Raw genomic sequence first — 9,138 nt, 5'->3', positions numbered from 1 at the left:
GAAAATAGTTTAAACAGTTCGTTAAAATTTTCCATCTTATTTCATTTCTGTAACAGTTGATACCTGGCTGTCCCTTTTATAATGCAGAGAGAGAATTTTCCCTACTACATCTGATAAATGTTGTCCAGGTTCTTTTGCCAAGAATGTGTTGTCCAAAATCCCCTGTTCAGTTTTTAAAGATAGAACTCCACCCTTTGGTTGGTTTTAAGTATGTATGGAATGTTATGATAGGACATAGTAGTAGCAGTGGTCAGACAAATGGAAATGGTGAGGAGACAAAAATATACATGTGAAATAAACTCAGTATTTTAATAAAGTAAAAAAAAAAAAAAAACCTCATATCTATAGTTGGGCCTGTAAGGATAGGTTGAACTTGCATCTGGATTTTGGAAATTCTGTGCTTATCTCCAAGGTCACCTGGAATCATGATGTTGACTTTTGCCAAAGACAGAAATGCAATATGGCTCACTAATGATTTATAATGTGCTGTTTAAGATCTGTAAACCTCCCTGCTGGTCTCTGTACCAGCTAGTCTCCAAGGTTTAGAAAAAAATGTACAGATTGATGGTCTGTACATGGTTTATATAACCTGATTTTGGCTATGTGACCAATGACATGTAAAAGTCCACTTAGTAAACTTGTACCTTCCATTCCCTGAGACTGAGAAATCTGCACTTATCTTGGTGGCTCAAGATTTGAAAATAAGACATATCCAGTCCTGTGCATCTCAGAGTGGAACCTAGACACTGTGCCTGGATGTCTCTGGCCCCTCTGGTGTTTGCCTGTGTTCTCTTTCTCCCCTGAACCATTTCCTCTGTCTTTTTAAAGCCATCCGTAACTGTACTTTTTCATTATTTTAGTATTAAGGTATTTTGATAATGAAAAAATATGGTCATAAATGAGGAGAATTGCTATTTTAACCCAAATTGTTCTTTGAATAACACATCTGCCCCTCTCTCAATATATAAGCTTCTGACTGTCCTTTTCATTTTTGGTGGAATCACTTCTGGGGTCTCTTTTCCCGTTTAGCCCCAGGATATGACACAGTCTCTGGCCTAAAGCATTCAGTAAATATTTGAAGTTAATTCATTAAAAACATTCCTAGGTACAAAGTCTTTATCAGAATCTGCCAGATTCACTTATCTGATGTCCTTACTTTTTGTCTCTTCATGTTTTTTCTAAGAACTACCAAAGGGCAGGAAAGAGGTCATTGGGACATTTCAGGATTTCTCATTCAATATTCCAGGGCAATATTGGAACAAATATGTGATCATTTGGCATGCTTTTAAAAATCAACTCCGAGGCCCTGCCCCTGGAGATGTGGACTAGGTAGGTCTAGGAGAGGGTGAGAAACTTTATGTTAAACATTGCCCCAGTAAATTCTTTTATCTGCCATTGTAACCATTTTTAGTGTACCATTCAGTGTGATTAATTACACTCACAATGTTGTGCCACCGTTACCATAATCCATCACCTAATTTTTTTCATCACATGAAACAAAAACTCTACCCATTTGAGAATAATTCCCCATGCACCACCCTCCTGTCCCTCAGCTCCTGGCAACCTCTAATATACTTTCTGTCTCAAGGAACTGGCTTATTCTAAATTTTTCATTTATTTCCTATAAATGGAACCATACAATATTTGTTTTTTGTCTATGTATTTTGCGGTCGCAGTTGATTCGTCTGGGGGGGGGGTGGCGGCCGGTTGCTAAATCCTAGGCTCCCAGGATTGCTCGGAGGGTACCGGCAGCGGGGGCTCTTTCCCGGAGGCGAGGGCGAGGCGGGGGACTTGGCCAGGTCCCCGGCGGGGTGGCGTGCAAAGTATGGAGGGCGGCGAGAAAGGAACAGGCGGGACACGGTTCTTTTAGGGTGAAGAAACCAAGAGAGAGAGAGAGCTTTATTAGGGGAGAGTACAAGCTTATATCGGGCGTTTAGAGGGCGGGGTAGCTGTAGAGGTTAAAGGCTTGGATTGGTTCTGAGAGGGCGCGGAGGTTGATTGAAAAGGGGCGAGAGTTGCTCTGGTAACGGTGTCTGGCAACAATGTATGCGCACTGGTGGTAATGGGAGTTGCACTGGCAACGGGGAGTGTCCGGGCAAGATAAGGGGGTGGGGAAAAGGCGGTTCCCTCCGGCAAGCCTCCCCTAACAGTGGTATTTTGGGTGAGGAAATGGGGCCTGCCTCCGGCCTCACTTTCCCAGGCCCGGGGGGCTGCGGAGGGCGCTGTCGCCCGTGCCCACCACCCTCCCCAGGGGCTGATCAGGTCCCCCAGCCCAGGCCCGCCAAGTTGAAGCACGTAATCAGTGTCCCGCATTTCCCCCTTCTTTTCTAATTAAAGGAAGAAGCTTACCGGAGAGGCCCGCTAAGGGATGAGGGAAGGGGGAGGCCGGGGAGGGGAAAAAGGGGTTGACGGTGGCTCAGCGAGGCTGGAGCTCGGCATTGGTGTGGCGCCCGGGCGCTCGACAGGGGCCTTGCTGCTTGCGGGATGGACGAGGGTGGGGGGTTTAAAGTTGGAGGTTCAGAGAAGCTGGAGCTCGAGGTTGGTGCGATGTTCAGGCGATCGAGAAGGGCCTCGCGGTCGGCGGGTTGACCGGTGGCGGTGAGGTCGCGGAGGGTTGGTTGTCATCTCGGAGTAGGGAGCGTCAGAGGTGGCGAGTCGCTGGTACTGGACTTGCACGAACGAGGAGAAAATAGCATCCGTTTGTTTCCTTACAAGCTGGACAATTCTGCGGATAATGCAGGGTCCTAAGGTGAGAGCTAGAATAATCATTAGTAGGGGGCCGAGGAGAGGGAGGAGGTAAGGGAGGAGGGGGGTAAAGATGTGGGACCAATAGCTGGTGGCTTCACGGTCTCTTTTGCGTTGTTCCAGTCCCTCTCGGACCTTCTTTAGGCTGTCCTCGGCGAGACCCGTGGAATTGGCATATACACAGCACTCTTCTCCTAGGGCGGCGCAAAGGCCTCCTTCTTTGAGGAGGAGAAGGTCGAGACCTCGGCGGTTTTGGAGCACTACCTCAGAGAGGGAATTGACAGAATTTTTAAGATGGGAAATAGCGTCTTGTAGGTGACGAATGTCCTCGTCAACAGCCGCCCGGAGGTGAGTTAGGGCGGAGCCTTGACTGGCTAATGCAGCGATTCCGGTGCCAGCGCCTGCAAGACCTAGGAGGGAGGCAATCGTGAGGACGGTGATGGGCTTTCGCTTTTGCAGTGGGGCAGAAGCTGCAGTTGTTTCCAGGCGGAGGAAGAAGTCTTCCTCGCTATGGTATAGGACCCTAGGGATGAGGACAATTAGGAGGCAAGTTTCATTAGTTGTATTGAGGGTTTGCACGTTAAGGCAGGGGGTAAGCCCTGTAGAGGAGCAGAGCCATTGGGAGGAGTTATGAGGGATGAGAAATTTTGCAGAGCTGCTGGGAGATGAGTAGTCGGCGCAAGCTGTGAGGTTGGGAGAGTTACTTGAGCGAGGGCGGATGCACTTTCCTGTAAAGGAGACTGAATGAAAGGTTAGGGGGACGGCAGAGGTATTCCAATTGCATTCCGAGGGGTTGTCCTCTGTGTTTTCTGAAAAGGAGAGGTTGGAGGCAACTGGCTCATACAGGGGGGAGGAAGTGGAGAGGCAAAGCCAACAAGAGGAGGTAAGATTGGGGTTGGAGGAATTCACTGAGGTGAAGGCCGCTTGGATAAGGCCGAGGAGGGGAGAAGAGTAGCGAGAGGAGTAGCGAGAGGGGGTAGAGGAGGTCGGGGTGGTGGGGTTGGCGATGCATTGTTTGCAGCTGAGGTGCGGCTGGTTGGAGCTGAGGTGTGGCTGGAGAGCTGTGGAAAAAGGGGGTTAATGACTTGGTTGGGACCTATGCCAGAGGGTGTTTTTTTTGCAATCGCGCGCCCAGTGATAGCCACGCTGGCAGCGTGGGCAAGGAGTGGGAGGGGGGCGCCCATTGCACTGCATGAAAGGCGGGCGGTTGACTTCTGCATTGGGGCACTCCCGGGCAAAATGACCGCTCTGCCCGCACTTAAAACAACCGGTGGTGGCGGCTAAGGCGGCAGTGACAGCGCCAGAGACAGCCTGGGCTAGGGACGCGGCAGCTGGGTCAAAGGCGCTGCAGGCGAGAACCCAGTCATCTAGACTTTTTTCCCGCAAGGGGAGAATGGCTTGCTTACAGGGGGGTTAGCCCCTTCTAGAATGAGTTCCCGGGTGAGAGCTAGCTGGGCTTGGGGGTTGCTAACTTTTCTAGCGCAGGTTTCTTCGACCCTGGATACGAAGGTGGCGAAAGGTTCGTTTGGCTCCTGGAGGAGCTTGGTAAAGTTGTCAGGTCGACGGGCAGAGCAGTTGGCAAACGCGCGTAAGGCAATGCCTCTGAGGATAGTCCAGAAGGTGGCAGGGACATTAATATAAGCAGACGCATCTAGAAACGCTCCCGTGCCTAGATAGGCTTCGGGGTGATGATAGACTCCAGTGGCTGCGTCTTGCTCACTTTGCTTAGCTGCTTCCGCCTGGAAGTGAGCATGCCAATCAACAAACTGGCCGGGGTTAAGAATGGAATGGGCAAGCGAGGCCCAGTCTTGGGGGATGCAAAAGTTCATGCCGAGATCCTGCAGTATTTGGGAAGCGTATGGGTTACCTAACCCGTCCTCTTTGACGGCCCTGCGAAGCTGCTTGATAGTATCAGAGTCAATGGGATACCAGTTATACGGTTTCTGTGGTGTGGGGGTAAGGTTAAGAGGAAAGCAGCGAAAAGCACGAGAGAAAGGAGGACGCGCTTGCAGAGGGCTTGGCGCGGGAATGGGGGTAGGGGGAGCGTTGCCCCAAGGGTTGCCTTGAGGTGTAGAAGGCAGCCAGGGGTTGTTAGTTGGCAGGGTGGGAGGAGCGGCGGCAGCTGCCGGTAGTGGCTCCGAGGGGGAGTTCGCCGGAGGGGGAGGTGGAAGTGGGAGGCCCCAAGCATCGCAAGACGGCGGCGCGGTGGGAGTGGCTAAGGCATAAGATGGTGGACTAGCTCCTGTGAAAGGGCGGGGTAAAGCGCTTGCGGTTTCCGGCCCAGCTTAGGGCTGACGTCATCGCCGGAGCACTTCCTCCCCTCGATGGAAGAAGAAGGAGGAGGAGGAAGTTCGCCATCTTGGCGAGGTTCAGTGTTATTTTGTTTTTTGGGAGTCACTTCGAGCGCGTTGTTAATCTGCTCGACTAAGGACTCTGTGTCCGAATCGTGGTCTACATTAGTATCGCTGTCTGAATCTGTTGACTGGGTTGATAGGGCCTCCTTGGATTTAATGGGGCCTCGATCAGGGGGGAGGGAGCCTTGAAGGCAGGAGCGGACGGTTATTAAGGTGGGGAGCAAGCCGGGAGGGAAGCGCTTGCTCTCATGTTCCATGGCGTTGGTGACCCGATCAATAAGGCGATCATAAGTAACAGGGTCCCAAAGATGGCAAGTGGTGAGCCATGGGTTAAAGGGCAGCAGGAGGTCCCAGTATACTTGCAGCTGCCGGACAGACACCTTACAGCGATGTGTGTCTAGGAGACCAGCCAGAGCACGAACTTGGGGTGCTTGGCGTGCAGATAGACGATTACCCATAGCGGAGTGAGAAAAGAAAAAGGGGGGTTGATTATTGAGTAAAGAAAATGAGGTAAACCGTGGTCGCGAGGCCGAAGGAGATGGCGAGAATAGAAGGCAGGAGCCTCTAGTAGCGAGAGCAGTTTGGGGGGGGCGGTCGCAAAGAGGCACACCGCGCGAAACAAAGAAACAAAGACACAAAGGACCACAGCAAAGTAATGGAGGGGAAGAGGGAAAGCTACTGGAGGAAGAGTGTTAGGAGGAATGGGGGGACATAGGAAGAGAAGACGAAAGGTAGTCGGGGGTAAGAGTTAGGTTAACGCGGGAAAGGAAGAGCGGCCCGGGCACGGAGCGGCGTGGGAGAGGCGGCTCCGGACGTGGAGCGGCAAGGGAGAGGCGGCTCCGTGGGGCGGCGAGGGAGAGGCGGCCCTTACTTTGCAGGCGAGGAGAAGGGGAGCTGGAGAGGCGTCCGGGCGAGCGGGTGGTTTTACTGGACCGCTGCGTGGAGAGGACTTTTAATTCCAGGGGCCCCACGTTGGGCGCCAGTTGCGGTCGCAGTTGATTCGTCTGGGGGGGGGTGGCGGCCGGTTGCTAAATCCTAGGCTCCCAGGATTGCTCGGAGGGTACCGGCGGCGGGGGCTCTTTCCCGGAGGCGAGGGCGAGGCGGGGGACTCGGCCAGGTCCCCGGTGGGGTGGCGTGCAAAGTATGGAGGGCGGCGAGAAAGGAGCAGGCGGGACACGGTTCTTTTAGGGTGAAGAAACCAAGAGAGAGAGAGAGCTTTATTAGGGGAGAGTACAAGCTTATATCGGGCGTTTAGAGGGCGGGGTAGCTGTAGAGGTTAAAGGCTTGGATTGGTTCTGAGAGGGCGCGGAGGTTGATTGAAAAGGGGCGAGAGTTGCTCCGGTAACGGTGTCTGGCAACAATGTATGCACACTGGTGGTAATGGGAGTTGCACTGGCAACGGGGAGTGTCCGGGCAAGATAAGGGGGTGGGGAAAAGGCGGTTCCCTCCGGCAAGCCTCCCCTAACAGTGGTATTTTGGGTGAGGAAATGGGGCCTGCCTCCAGACTCACTTTCCCAGGCCCGGGGGGCTGCGGAGGGCGCTGTCGCCCGTGCCCACCACCCTCCCCAGGGGCTCATCAGGTCCCCCAGCCCAGGCCCGCCAAGTTGAAGCACGTAATCAGTGTCCCGCAGTATTTCACTTACAATAATGTTTTCAAGCTTCATTCCTGTTGTAACAAGTATCACAATTTCATTCATTTTTATGGATGAATAATATTCCTCTGTATGTAGATGCCAAAATTTGTTTCTACATTCATCTGTTGATGGACACTTGCATTGTTTCCACCTTTTGACTATTGTGGATAATGCTTCTATGAACATTGGTGTGAAAGTGTCTCTTTGAGTCCATTTTCAATACTTCTGAAAATATACCTAGGAGTAGAATCCATTTGATTTTTTTTGATTAAGCTAAATTGAAGAAACCTTCCCTAGGGCAGTGGCTCTCAAATGATTGTCCTGAAAACCAGCAGCACTAACAGTCCCTGGGAACTTGTCCAGAAAGCAAGTTATCAGGCCCAAACCTTGAGCTACTAACACAGATACTTTGGGATGGGCTCAGCAATCTGTCTTTTAACAAGGCTTCAAAGTGATCCTGGTGCAGGCTAAAATTTAGGCACAACAAACCCAGATAATCCTGGGACACTTGCTGCTCAGCCATCTGACTTATGAGGAAAGTATGACTCGTAAAATCCTGAGACTTCTTCCCAGGAGGAGATGCAAGGAAAAGCAGAGTGATTATTCCTAACCAGGAGACAGGAATCACAACTGGCCTCAATGATAGCCTCCCAGGAATAAGGAATTTGGCAGGTCAGAAATCATTCCTAAGTGGTCCCAGCCCTTGAGAAGGCAAACTGATCAGGGAACAGGAGAACCATTGATAAATTTGTCTAACAAGCTTCAGAGGGCTTTGAGTCTCCAGGGCCACAAAAGCCTGTGCAGCATCAACTTGTAGTCACCAAGGCTCCAATGAGCAAGGCCCAAGACACTCATGATTTCTCAAGGAGAAATCAGTCAGGACTCGTACCACACACTGATTCTGTCTCCCTGCTCTTTCACAAGCAGACCTGCTGTTTTCATCTCCCACTCTCCATGAAAGTTCAAGATTCAGGGGAGTTAGCCCCTATGGTGGGTTCAAGTTGCCAGCCCTACATATCTCAGTAAGTGTTGTGGGAAAAAGGAGAAAGAAGTGGTTGAATGGAAAGGGCATTGACTATTTTCAAAAAAAAGCACAGAGGAAGCTCTATGTAAACTACAGAGTAGGGGGTGTACAGGCTCACTGCTTACAAGAGAGAATGGATTGACTGCTTTCTTAAAGTTGCCATTGCATAGTGAGCTTTCCCATCATATGTCTCTTTTTGTGTGGAGGGTTGATGGAGATTATGTTGGAAGGGGCTAATCCCCTAGACCACTTTTTGACACCATAACACTGCCCTGTACCACACTGTGTAGTGATACAGTGTCAGTTCTGTTGTGTAAATGAATACCTCCATATGTTCACAGGGCTTCAGGTCCTTTACAAAGAAATCTTCATTTCTTCTAGTTTTCCTCTCACTTGGCCTAAGATTTTGAGACCTTTTATTTTTCTCAGCCTAGACCAACACTTTCTGAATTCTTTGTCATCCTCATTTGCTTGGAATTTCTCCTTGTAACTCCAAAAGGACCTACCCTTTTCCTATTTCCTCACCCCTATCTGTGGTTCCTAATAGTGACTTTCAAGGAAGAAGAATCTATGTTCTGTGGTGTCTATGGCTGGGCAGTAAAAGACTGGGGTAGAGAAAGAATAAGAAGGAGAAGGCAAAGGACACAGGAAAGACCAGCATCCATTCCCTCCTTGACATCTGTTTTTCTTTTCTAGGTTGTTCTAAGCAAATACCATGAAATGAGTTGACTTAAACAGTGGGAATTTATTAGCTTACAGTTTGAGGCCAAGAAAATGTCCAAATCAAGGTATCAACAAGGTGATGCATTCTTCCTGAAGACTGGCTGCCAGCAATCCACGGCTCCTCTGGCACATGACAAGGCACATGAGAGTGTCTGCTGGTGTCTCCCTTCTCTTCTTGGTTTCATTGCTTTCAGTGTCTTGCTTCAGTGACTTTCTCTCTTTCTCTGAATTTCATTCTCTTATAAAGGACTCTGGTAAGAGGATTAAGACCCATCCTAAATGAGGTGGTTCCCACCTTAACTGAAGTAGCCTCATCAAAACATCCTGCTTACAATCCCATAGGAATGGATTGGATTTAAGACCATGTTTTGGGGAAGTGCATACAGCTTCAAACCCCCCACAACATCCTTCCCATTTAATTTGGGAACATTCCTGGAGGCACTGAAATCACCATGTCCTTTTTCCATAGTTCCCTTTGATGTTCCTTGGAAATCAGGTCTCATCCTTATGGAGACACCCTTAGCAAGAAATTGGAATCAGTAAACTTCCCAGCCTTTGTTTCTCTTCTGTAAAACACATGACTTGATTCCTTCATCTCTAATGATATGAAGATTTCCCACCCTTGTTCTGTTTCCCCTTAGTTTTATCTGCCTTAAAT

The sequence above is a fragment of the Choloepus didactylus genome (genome assembly GCF_015220235.1).
Source record: "Choloepus didactylus isolate mChoDid1 chromosome 25 unlocalized genomic scaffold, mChoDid1.pri SUPER_25_unloc2, whole genome shotgun sequence".
Lineage (NCBI taxonomy): Eukaryota > Metazoa > Chordata > Mammalia > Pilosa > Megalonychidae > Choloepus > Choloepus didactylus.
The sequence above is the reverse complement of the archived record's forward strand: the minus strand, read 5'-3'. Positions refer to the sequence as shown.